The sequence below is a fragment of the Chamaea fasciata genome, unplaced genomic scaffold, assembly GCF_029207755.1.
Source record: "Chamaea fasciata isolate MVZ Bird 193981 ecotype frontalis unplaced genomic scaffold, bChaFas1.0.hap1 SCAF_6, whole genome shotgun sequence".
Classification (NCBI taxonomy): domain Eukaryota; kingdom Metazoa; phylum Chordata; class Aves; order Passeriformes; family Sylviidae; genus Chamaea; species Chamaea fasciata.
The window spans coordinates 13,089,774-13,100,338 of record NW_027094091.1 but is presented as its reverse complement, the minus strand read 5'-3'; the positions used below and the strand labels follow the sequence as shown (position 1 = coordinate 13,100,338).

General features: G+C 38.0%; 1 long non-coding RNA gene across 2 annotated transcripts; it reads left to right on the top strand.

Annotated features, from left to right (window-relative positions):
• Positions 1 to 4,770: 4,770 nt before the first annotated feature.
• Positions 4,771 to 10,496, top strand: LOC136290968 (uncharacterized). 2 transcript variants are annotated; one of them, XR_010721403.1, is made up of 5 exons: positions 4,771 to 4,847; positions 4,971 to 5,157; positions 5,514 to 5,605; positions 7,089 to 7,169; positions 8,311 to 10,496. It is a non-coding gene; the product is annotated as an uncharacterized lncRNA (long non-coding RNA). The 2 variants fall into 2 exon arrangements; XR_010721402.1 differs by having other exon boundaries at positions 4,802 to 5,157.
• The last annotated feature ends 69 nt before the right edge of the window (positions 10,497 to 10,565 follow it).

Sequence of the window (10,565 nt, the reverse complement as noted above, 5' to 3'; positions counted from 1 at the left end):
AATGAGTCACTCAGACAAAAAAGGCAGCTTGTAAGCCTTTTTTGGTGCTGGGTACAGTTCTAAACTACAGCTCCAAGACATAGACCACAGTCAGAGATGAGATATAACATCTGCAGCCTCTCCCTAAAGCTTTCAAATTCTGCTGATCTCCTTGATGGAGCTGAGCAGTCATCTTCTCTCGACTCAACTCTAAACCTGCCTCTGGACATTAAGGTATTAGCACTTAGTGATCTGTCAATAAACTTCTCAACAGCACAAATGATGCTACATCAGTTTTAGTACAGCCCCTGTGTGGAAGACATCCAGATATCCATTATCACCAGAAAGCCTTCCTTGGCAGAGTTCACTCACCCCACTGGAACAATACAACCACTAATTTTAGAGGGCCCTTGGTACTCCTCTCCTGATGTGCTTGTTTTTGACCATATTCTTCAGGTAAATAATATGTATGAGAAAGGGGACAAGAAATCTACTAGTGAAATCCTGTGAAAATATTAATGAAAAATTCCTGAGCTGAACATGCTGAAAGGGACACACGGTGGCTCATAGAACTGTTTGCTCAAAAATACATATATTCTACAGCTCTACTCTTTGCAAATTTTAACAAGAAACTCAAAAATATTGGTCATTATGACTCTAGAGGTTCACAGAAAGTGTGAAAGCCATGAGTAGCAAAAAACCCTCTGTTAAGTACATTTCTACTTTCCTGTGACAGTATCTGGTTCTTTACACACAATACAGCAGCATATTTGGACATAGCAGAGTTGTCACTGTCTTCCTGGTGTTGAGTCCTGCAAAGCTTGATGTGCTAAATAATGGCTTTTATGCACTGGAGGTCATGGCGGTTTTTGTATCAAGAGAACCAGCATCTAAATGATTTAACAATTTCATCTGCCAGAAAGGTTTTCAGACCACAAAACCTCAGCATTCCTGAAATAGGAACAGAAAAACAGACAAACAAACAAACACCACAAACCCAAAGCTTTTAGCACATAATTTACTGTAGTATCTTGGGGCTCATAAACTGAGTGATTTTAAAAGTTTTTTAGATCAGGACCGGTTGCCCTGGATTAAGAGTGCTACATTAAATTTGAATGTGCTGCCAGACTAATTTGGAATAAAGAGGAGGGAGAATAATTCACTCTATCTGCTTTCCTTTACGTGTGTAAAAGCTGGGTAGCACATAAGGGTGCATGTTTCCAGACAGAACCAACAGTGATGCAAAGCAAGGTGGAAATCCATCCTCTGAACCATTTAGTCTTGCTCTGAAAGCAACAAGAGTGAATTTACTCTAAATTCCTGAAGTGTTTGTGGTGTGATCCTGTATCACAAGTCTCTGAGATCAGTGCCCTCTGGATGTCCTCCATTTAAGTGACTTCACTGAAACTAGGTTTTGACAATTGGATGCAATGTTACATAGGAATTGATAAACATTTATTCATAACTCAGATGTGATGATCAGCCTTTTAAGAACATATGGTGTTATTTATAATACCTTTTTGAATGAAATGGCATGAATGAACAAGGTATGTACCTCTGCATGTCGGTATCTCTGCATTCAATTAATGCATGGTTTGCTGAAGAGTAAAAAATGTACTGTTAGAATTTGAGGTCTGTTGTGGATTAACTAGAGTTATACTCCCTGACCCTGTATTGACCAGGGAGGATGGGACCAGACCATCTCCAAAGGTCACTTAATCATGTTTTTATCCAACATCCAAACCTTTTTATTATCAAATAGCTAATACAAGTCAGAGAAGCATACAGATCAGGCCCTCACTCAGTACCATGAAAATCCTTGATGCATTTGCGTGTTTGGGGCAATTGCAACCCACCACTGACCCTCTCTCCCAGCCCAGGCAAGCTCTGCAAACCTAGCAAGAGTCACTCCAGGTTCTAAAGGCTTCTGAATGACACGTGACACTGCCTTCTTTCATGGATTGCTTGTGATCTCTACAGCATGACAATATTTCTTGACAGCTTACTTTATATTATAATCCTCTGCATTTAGGAAAAGCCTTTCATCAGGGGATCTCACAGAGCTGTACAAGTGATAGATTTTTTTTTTTTTATGGTGCATTTATATAAAAACAGATTTCATGTGCTGACTCCCCTGTTTTACTTAGTAGTCAAAGCTATTTCTTTTTTAATGAGTATGTCTCACTTAACTGCCTCTCATCAGCAGGATTGTGTGAATTTCTGTCTGCTTTTTCTCTAGAGGATGTTGTCAGGAGCAGAGTGAATGATATTCATATGGGCCAAGAAACAACACAGGATCACTCACCACCTAGATTTTCTAAAGCAGGGATCAAGCGAGAACGAAAGTGTAAAACCCAAAACTTTTTTTCTCTGAAGAAGAATTAGTTAAACCTCTAGGGAAAAAAAGAAACCAAACGCCCGACAACGGAACTACAGTTCAATCTACTGTGTTTTTTAGAAGATACTTAACCATAAACATGTGAGGAGGCATTATTAGCACATGTATCTCCTTTATTAATATATTCAAATTCATCAAGTTAATTCTTGAAATCAGCATACCATTTTCTTTTTTTTTCCTTTTTTTTTTTTAATTCTGGCTTAAAATAATTGTTACCATTATTATAGTGCATTTCTCTCAGCAAGAAGTGATTCTGTGTGGTTCTTTTATGACAGAAGTGAACATGTGACCAAGAACAGGAAGTGCTCTGTGTCACAAATTCAATTATTTTTAGAATTTTGCTTCTTTAATAAGGACTGTCACTTAATTGTCATCTAACAAACAGGCCCCCCCAGACACTCTAATGTCCCCACTAGTAAATGCTGTTAAGCCTCCTGTGTAAGGATAGGCCTGACAAACTGTCATCATTAACAGTCATGCCAAAATCATCAGTGAAATCAGGAAGTTCTCTTTCAAAATATTAAAAATTCTTCCTTGTGTGCTAACATGAGGTAATCCAAAAACTATGTGTGCCTACAGTAATTCACAGACATGTTACCTCACAGGTAAACTGTTTCAAAAGTTATCTTCCTCCATTTAAAATTATTATGTAGCCCAAAGATGTCTACAGATTGTACAACAGTTGATAGATGACTTGATAAACCAGTTTAATGTCTCCTCATTTGGTGTTTCCATTATATACACAGATATTGCAGATGATGACATTGATGCAACACCACAGAGATTTAGGTTTTAAGTTCTATTTAAAGACCTGAGTCTCAGTGGTTTCAGTGGAATGAAGGCAATTTAAACAGGATTTAGACATTTAATTCCCTTAAGGATGTAAGCCTTTGTCTTTCTATAGTAGATAGATCACCGTCATTTTCCTGGCAGTTCAGTGCTGGTGATTTTAGCTTTTGGTCCTTTAGGCCCTGTAAAAGCTAGTCATTATGTATGATGCAGAAATTATAGGAGAAATTTGGATCATTATCAATTATACTTAGCAATCCACTTCCAAAGCATAAATAACTCCACCACTGGAAAAACAATTCTATCATAATATCTGTGCACAGACAAAATAGAGCTAAGAAGCCCATATGAAATTTCCTGGCAGGATTTGATTTTGGTTCTGCCACTTTGCAATGTATTCTGAAAAATGATAGAAAAAAACAAACAAACAACAACAACAATAACAAGTCGGCATTTTGTCCTGCCTAGCAACTATTAAATTGCTAGATCTTTGAACTTCATGGACCTAAAGTTGTTGAAAATGCTGTTACTGGGCTTTAGAACCATTGGAATTAGAACTATTTCTTTGCAATAGGAAGAGTTTCTTGACACTTAACACATTGAATAGCCCGACTGCAGTAATTTAAGAAATTGGTTACAAATGGAGTTAATCTAATCTCAGTTAAGGAGCTTCTCTGTTAAGAAGCTCTGAATGCCCTCTCAGTGGGGTCGTTTTAGCAGACTCTAGTTAAAATCAAACTCATAGCAGCATGGAAAACAAAGGTCTCTGAAGGCTACTTAAATAGTTTGGAATCAGATTCTCGCTACGTGGAAAATGATACTAACCTGTCTACAGCTCAATTCAAGTCTGTCCTCATAAATGTTGCACAACTGAGAGTTCCCTTTGCTAGATTGAGCAATCTCCCATGTAAATGAACATTTTGGTTGTTTACACAGTGGAGATGAAACAGACCCTCTTCCAGAGCTCTGAGTAAAGCTTTGGGATTACAACTTTTTGTGGATACATAGTCACATCTTCGGATGCAAATCCTTCTTCACCATTTCAGAAGTTCCCTGTAGTGAGATGAATTATTCTCTGACACTACTGCTTTTTTGGAGTCTTTTGCCTCTTTTTTTGTTCCTCTTGCCTACCAGGCTTATTTTTAATTTGCATATGTTAGTCTTTGTCTGCCTCATTTGCCTAATTAAGAGTATGGTTCTGCTCTACTAATGAGAACAAAACCTAACTTCTAAAGAGCTTGTTAATGTAGAATGGAGAAACTGTGTTATGATTTTAATTCTTGGAATGCAATATATTCTCCAGCACAGGATTAATATTAATGTTAGAAGGAAGAAACTTCTCATGCCCCAAGACATAAGAAATATTCCCTATGCTCTTAACTACGTTATAGGAACCTTAACTGTAGATAAGCCTTCTCTCAGAAGGCAGAAGATCAACACTTTCACATGTGGATGCCTCGAGGTAATTACTTTAAGCTGTTTCTATTGTAGGTCTGATTTTTATGGTGGTGCCACATGCGCACCATACCCTTGCTTAATGAGGGTGAGGAAATGTGTGTTTGTAACAGCTGAACATGAGGCAACCTTATTTTGAAGCCTAAATGGCATTCCTTAACATGCTCAGCTTTGACAAGTTTAGTTCAGATTCAAGCTGTTAGAAACCAGAGCACAGCGAATCCAGGCAAGTACAGGAATGGCATGGGAAAGCTACTGCATCTCAAAGAGCTGTTTCTTCCCGTGTGCATGTCATACAGCAGGCAAAATTCTTCTGGCTCTTACCAGCAGCATTATTGGTATGCTACAGGGAGCAGAGACTGGGTCATCAGCGAAACATGACAACTATAAGTGGAGTGGCCGACTATCAGCTTCAAAAACAGCATGTAGGAAACAGCACCATGACCCAAAATAAAATGTTGATGTCAAACATCAGCATCTCCCATATAAGGCATCAAGAGCGTCATTAAATGAAGGATACTGTCTAACCCTCAGGGGTATGTATTCCAGGTACATGAGTGACAGTTGGACATCATTGAATATTTTAAAAGTTTGTTTGGTCGTAATACTCTTAATTTTATTCTTTTTTTTAATAGCTAAAATCTCTGTATGATGAGAAACTTTATTTTTATTTGTCTCCAGTATACTCTCACATTTCTCCTCCTGCTGATAACAGCACTGTAACCAAATATTGCAGACTTTCTTGGCACACCAAATCAACAATAAGCATTTACAAAGGAATATGTTTTGTTTGTAGCTGTGTCTCACCAAAAGACAGTGTATAAGATGCCTCTGGGAAGAACAAAAGCTTTCCTCTGGTTTAGGAACTTTGTTTTCCTTTTGTTGTTGGCAGTAACACAGGTATGGCTTCTCCTGTGCATGGCAGCAGACGCGGAACATTGCTGACAGCAGAGCATCTACAGCACAGCAGCCATTGTAACAAATGTAGGTCTTCTGTTACATGACAACTTGTTATAAATGTATATTATAGGGTTGGCTTTCCGCAAGATGTGTGTTATATGAGTAATAATGTTGTGGTAAGGATATAAGTTTTTCTTTTATTTCTGCTATTAGTAAAGAGAACTAAGCATATTGGTATTAGCTGATATAGTATGCTTAAACTGTTTGTTTGGCTGGGATAACATCAAGTGAACATGTAAAGAGGACATCATGTCGAGACAACATCCAGTGAACATGCAAAAAGGGACTCTGCTATTGTTATACCAACTATCAAGCATCTACCATCTGAAGAAAGCACGGACCAAGGCCCAAACTGGAGGTGGTAACGAAGACACGGCAAGAAACACGCATGCTCTAAAAAGGCGGACCCAAGGAGGGGCCATGCAGAACAGTTCCTGGAATATGGAAACTAGTTAATGGAAAAATATGAATATTCAACAGACTGATGCAATAGAAAGGGTATTTAAAGTATGACTTTGATATAGCAGTGTGTGTACTTGGCTGAGTGCCAAGTCACCCGGCCAGCCATATTTTGCTTTTTTAATCTCCCTTGTCTTATCATTTTATTAAATTTATTTTCTAAATTTTACATAGAAAGTGAACCTCATTTTTCACACAACTGTTGTTTGGTAATCCCAAATAGGATACTGATCCTTTTAGATGCCTCTTAAGATTTAATTGCTCAACAGTTTTGGTAATTACAAATTGTCTGATTTAATTTGGTTTAGGCTGTTGTGAAATACGGAGGTATAAATATATATGGTTTCCCAAGACTCCATTATACCTGTTTCAGGCAGAATAATTTTCAATAGAGGAAAATAGAGTAACCCATAATCCGCATAACACTGCAGACAGCAGTCAAAGCTGTGTGCTCAAAGACACCATGCTCAGGTAATGTTTCACATGGGGAAGTTTACATGTCCTTCCAGGTATACCTTATGTCTTTAACCAGGGAAAAAATTGCTTTCCTTCTTACTTAAGGCAATTATAGGGAGTTTTCTCATGTATATTACATCTTAAGTGTTATCTTTGTAAGTGACTGAATTCAGCGAAGGAATTCGTCTGGAAGTTAGCCTGAGGCAAAGAACTCCATGGGTTAATTATGCAACATTCCTTCTATCTCTTCCAAATCAATTGCCTCTTGATTTCAATGTCTGTCCCTTTAAGAGGGTGAGAAGGATCTAATTGCCTCCCTCCGGACCACTTGTTACTGCCTATCCCTGTGAAATTCACTTTTATGAGACTGTGCTGTATTTGCAATTCAACAGGATCAAAACTCCTTCCTTCCCCCACTTGTTAATTATTTTGTCATCGCCGCCTCAGATTATTTCTTATACACTTCCTGGTAAGATGTCATAAACAGAATGCTGTATTACTGGTAAAAGTGCAGACCAGGCTGATACAACAGGGTTTGTTTTGGTTTTCTTCCCCAAAATTTACATATAATTTTCTTTTCTTCTTTTCACAGTACTAGAGAAACAAGAACTACATTTGCCAAAGCAGGGCTTCGTTTAATAATATCATATCCTTTTATTACTACTAGCTCCAGGTAAAGATGAATTGATTCAAAAGTAAAAAGGGATGTAGCTTCTGGAGAAGGGGGACTAACAACAGTATTTTGACATATGTTAAACACGGCGTTTCAGCCCTTCTGAGAATAACATTATATATCTCGGAGAACAGCACAGAAATTAAAGGTCCATATATGCTCCTCAGCCTAAAATGTCAACAGCCTCTACTTGGTATTGGCTTTTTAGGGCTCACACGGTTCTTTCCAAAACACAGAGGTCAGAGAGAGAGCTTCTGCAACCATTCCATATTGCCGGGGCATGTGAAATGCATGTGCGGTTACTACTGCAATTGCCTTACGACATTCAAGCTTTGCCTCAGATTTCCCCTTTTCTCTCCGACAAAGCTAAGAACTCTAAAAATGAGAAATAACCAAGGTTTAGCTCTGTAACAGCTGAAGCTAATCTAAAACTGTATTGCTGATTTTGCAATTTTCTTGCACTCATTTAACAGTCCTGTGAAACGGGCCAATATTCATTTAATTGAAAACCAAACTGGCAACTCTTTCATTTGGTTTGGCCCAGTTATAGGTCTCAGATCTAGGAATGGGAACACATGAATGCCAGTATCTGGGCAAGAGATGGTGGAACAAGTGCAGGATTGCAGCGGCCCAGAATTACATTATTTCAAACTAGAGGGAATTTGATTTTCATCATCTGGAACAAATTCTGATCCCACAAAGATTAGTGGAAACAGAATTTCATACCAATTCTTAGTATGTTTCCATTTTTGTACATTGAACTATCATGTTGTCATAGTATTTTTTTGAAGATAGTAACTCAAGCTATTGTATTTTTTAGCTTCCAGTGTATTTCAGTATATCAGGGTCAGAAAATATTCATCACAGTTTGTCTTTTATCATTGAATCGATGATCAGCATTCTGACACTGACTCCACACAAATCTCGCCAGAATTAATTATGTTTTAGGTCTTAAAAAAAGAGTATTTATATTGTTGGCATTTGTAATAAACATTTTATTAAATACATATAATTCTTAAAGAACTTACACATGCACAATTGGTGCATTATAAAATGTCATAATAGCAGCATCTATGGATGTGTAAGGTTAATTCTTATCTCTAACTTCTTGTACCATTTCTGTTTGACTATCTGGGGGCAGATTTCACCACTTAGACTTCAAAGCCGGCAGAAACAAGAGCTGCAGCCTGGGAGAAAAAGAAAACAACAAACCACAGCATAAAGATTTTACTTAAATTCCTTTTATAAAAGCTGAGGGCTACTCAGCATCAGACAAAACTTGTATATAAATGCAATGCTATGGTAAGTGATGTGGAAATACCAAAAGACTGTGAAATACTTTCTAAGGAGCTGTTAACACGTGCCTCAGGCTATACTGCTGAGTTGCAAATTTAAGGGGTGTGTTTTCATCAGTATTCAAGTCACCTCTTAGTCAGCAAAGAAGAACAGTAGAAGCTAAAAAACTCTGAAAAGTTGCTATGAATTTTAGAAATTCCATGTCCTGAGCAATGCAACAGCATAAACTTTGATTTTTCATCACTTTCTTAGCTACAGCTCAGAAGTGCAGCTGTAAGTCCACACACATCCCTCACAGAAGCTTCCATTTTTTTCTGGCCCAGAGCCTTAGGCATAACATTAGTATTCAACTCTCAAAATGTGAGCATCTTTGATATCACGTGCCTAATGGTAAATACCTACAGGCCAGGAGAACGGAGCCTTCTGGAATAGAAATCAATCATTACATGTTTCACATGCCATGTATGTATCTGCGATCCACTATGTAAAAAAGAAGAAGTAAACAGTAACATTTGAGCATTCTCTGAAGCAACCTCTCTATGATGTCCACGACATCAGTATGTAATTACTGCTATGAAGATGAAGCACTCTTGAAAAAGATGCAGAGAAACCAGGTTTTCCAAACAATTGAAAAATGTCTTTTAACGTGTGCCCAGTGCCAGGCCAAGGATAGCAGATTTTTTCGTCTCAGGTACATCATTGCAAAGTGACATTGCAGAGATATCCCAACTCAGCCATTCAAGAGAAGAGCTGTAGGACATCTGGGAGCAGTAACTTCTTCAACTATTCCTAATAAATCTGCAGCCAAATATGAGCCAGCTGTGGCTCCCGAAGAGGCTGAGCACTTGCAGCTTAAGCTTGCTGAAGATCTCTGTTCAAAAACCCCAAGACTTAAAGCACAAGGACAGTCGTGAAAAGAAGAAAAAGAATTGCTAAGACTTGCTAACCAAGTAACTAAAAACTAAATCAAATATTTACAAAGGGAAATGTAACAATTAATAAATTCAATTCCCCTCTACAGTCTGAAGAATGGAAACTTCAGGAGTACCACCAGTTTTATTGAGAAGATCCAGATTTGGATTTCTCGTCTCTGAAATACTTGAGGCACCTAAAAAAAGGGGGAAGGGAGGGAAGCCTCCGAAACTGATTTTGGATTTTTTACAGGGGTTTCTGCAGGCACACTTGCTACTTCCAAGCCACAGCCATTATTTGGCTATTTATGAGAACCTAGTAAATACGGTATTTATAATGCATCAGCTACATAATTTCAAGTAAATATCAAATCTATATTAAAAATCTTAGGATATGAGCAAAGGTCTGTGCTTTAAAAAACTACAAAGACAACCCTTACAAGGAGGGAAAGTATCTTCAATGAACTAATATAGTTGCAAAAATGTGAGCATGATTCTGGGCATGTAAGAAGAGATAATACAGCTTTGGTGCACAAAAAAAACTCATGGCAAACGTAGACTCTGCTTTGTCTTTAGCATGAAATACTGACGTAATAAATACATAAAGATACATGTATTTCTAAAAGATCCAAGGAGGCAAAGGAAAAAAAAAAGCTGGTTTCATATGGATGACTTGATTTTTAATGGGCATATGGCAATTATTCAAGGAAAATATAGCTCTTTGAACACTGAATAAGGGAAAAATCCAAATACATTTAGCACAGAAGTGAAAAACTAGAAACCTCTTGCAAGAATCCCAGTGTAGTTAAGTGCAGCCTTTACTGCTCCTTGGCTGCATAAGCCAACTCAGGACAGGTTCTTGAGAAATTTCAGCATCCTTTCATTCTGACACGATCGCTCCTCTCTGCATGAAAGGCTTTACACCCCTGCACTGCAATACTGATTCTTCCTGCAATTGAGAATCCAAAGCCTTTCCCTTCCCCAGCCTATCCTACCAGCCCCCAAAGGAGAATCCCTCATGACCTGTTTTCCAGGTCAGTGGGCCAAGAGCACACGAATAGCTTTGCTCTTTTTATATTGTGTATTCACATGCTGGGCAAGGAAGTCCTGTCATACCCATCTATTCTGATGCTTTTTTTTTTCCTGTTTTATAGGAAAAAAACTCACTCACTTTACAAACGAAATACGT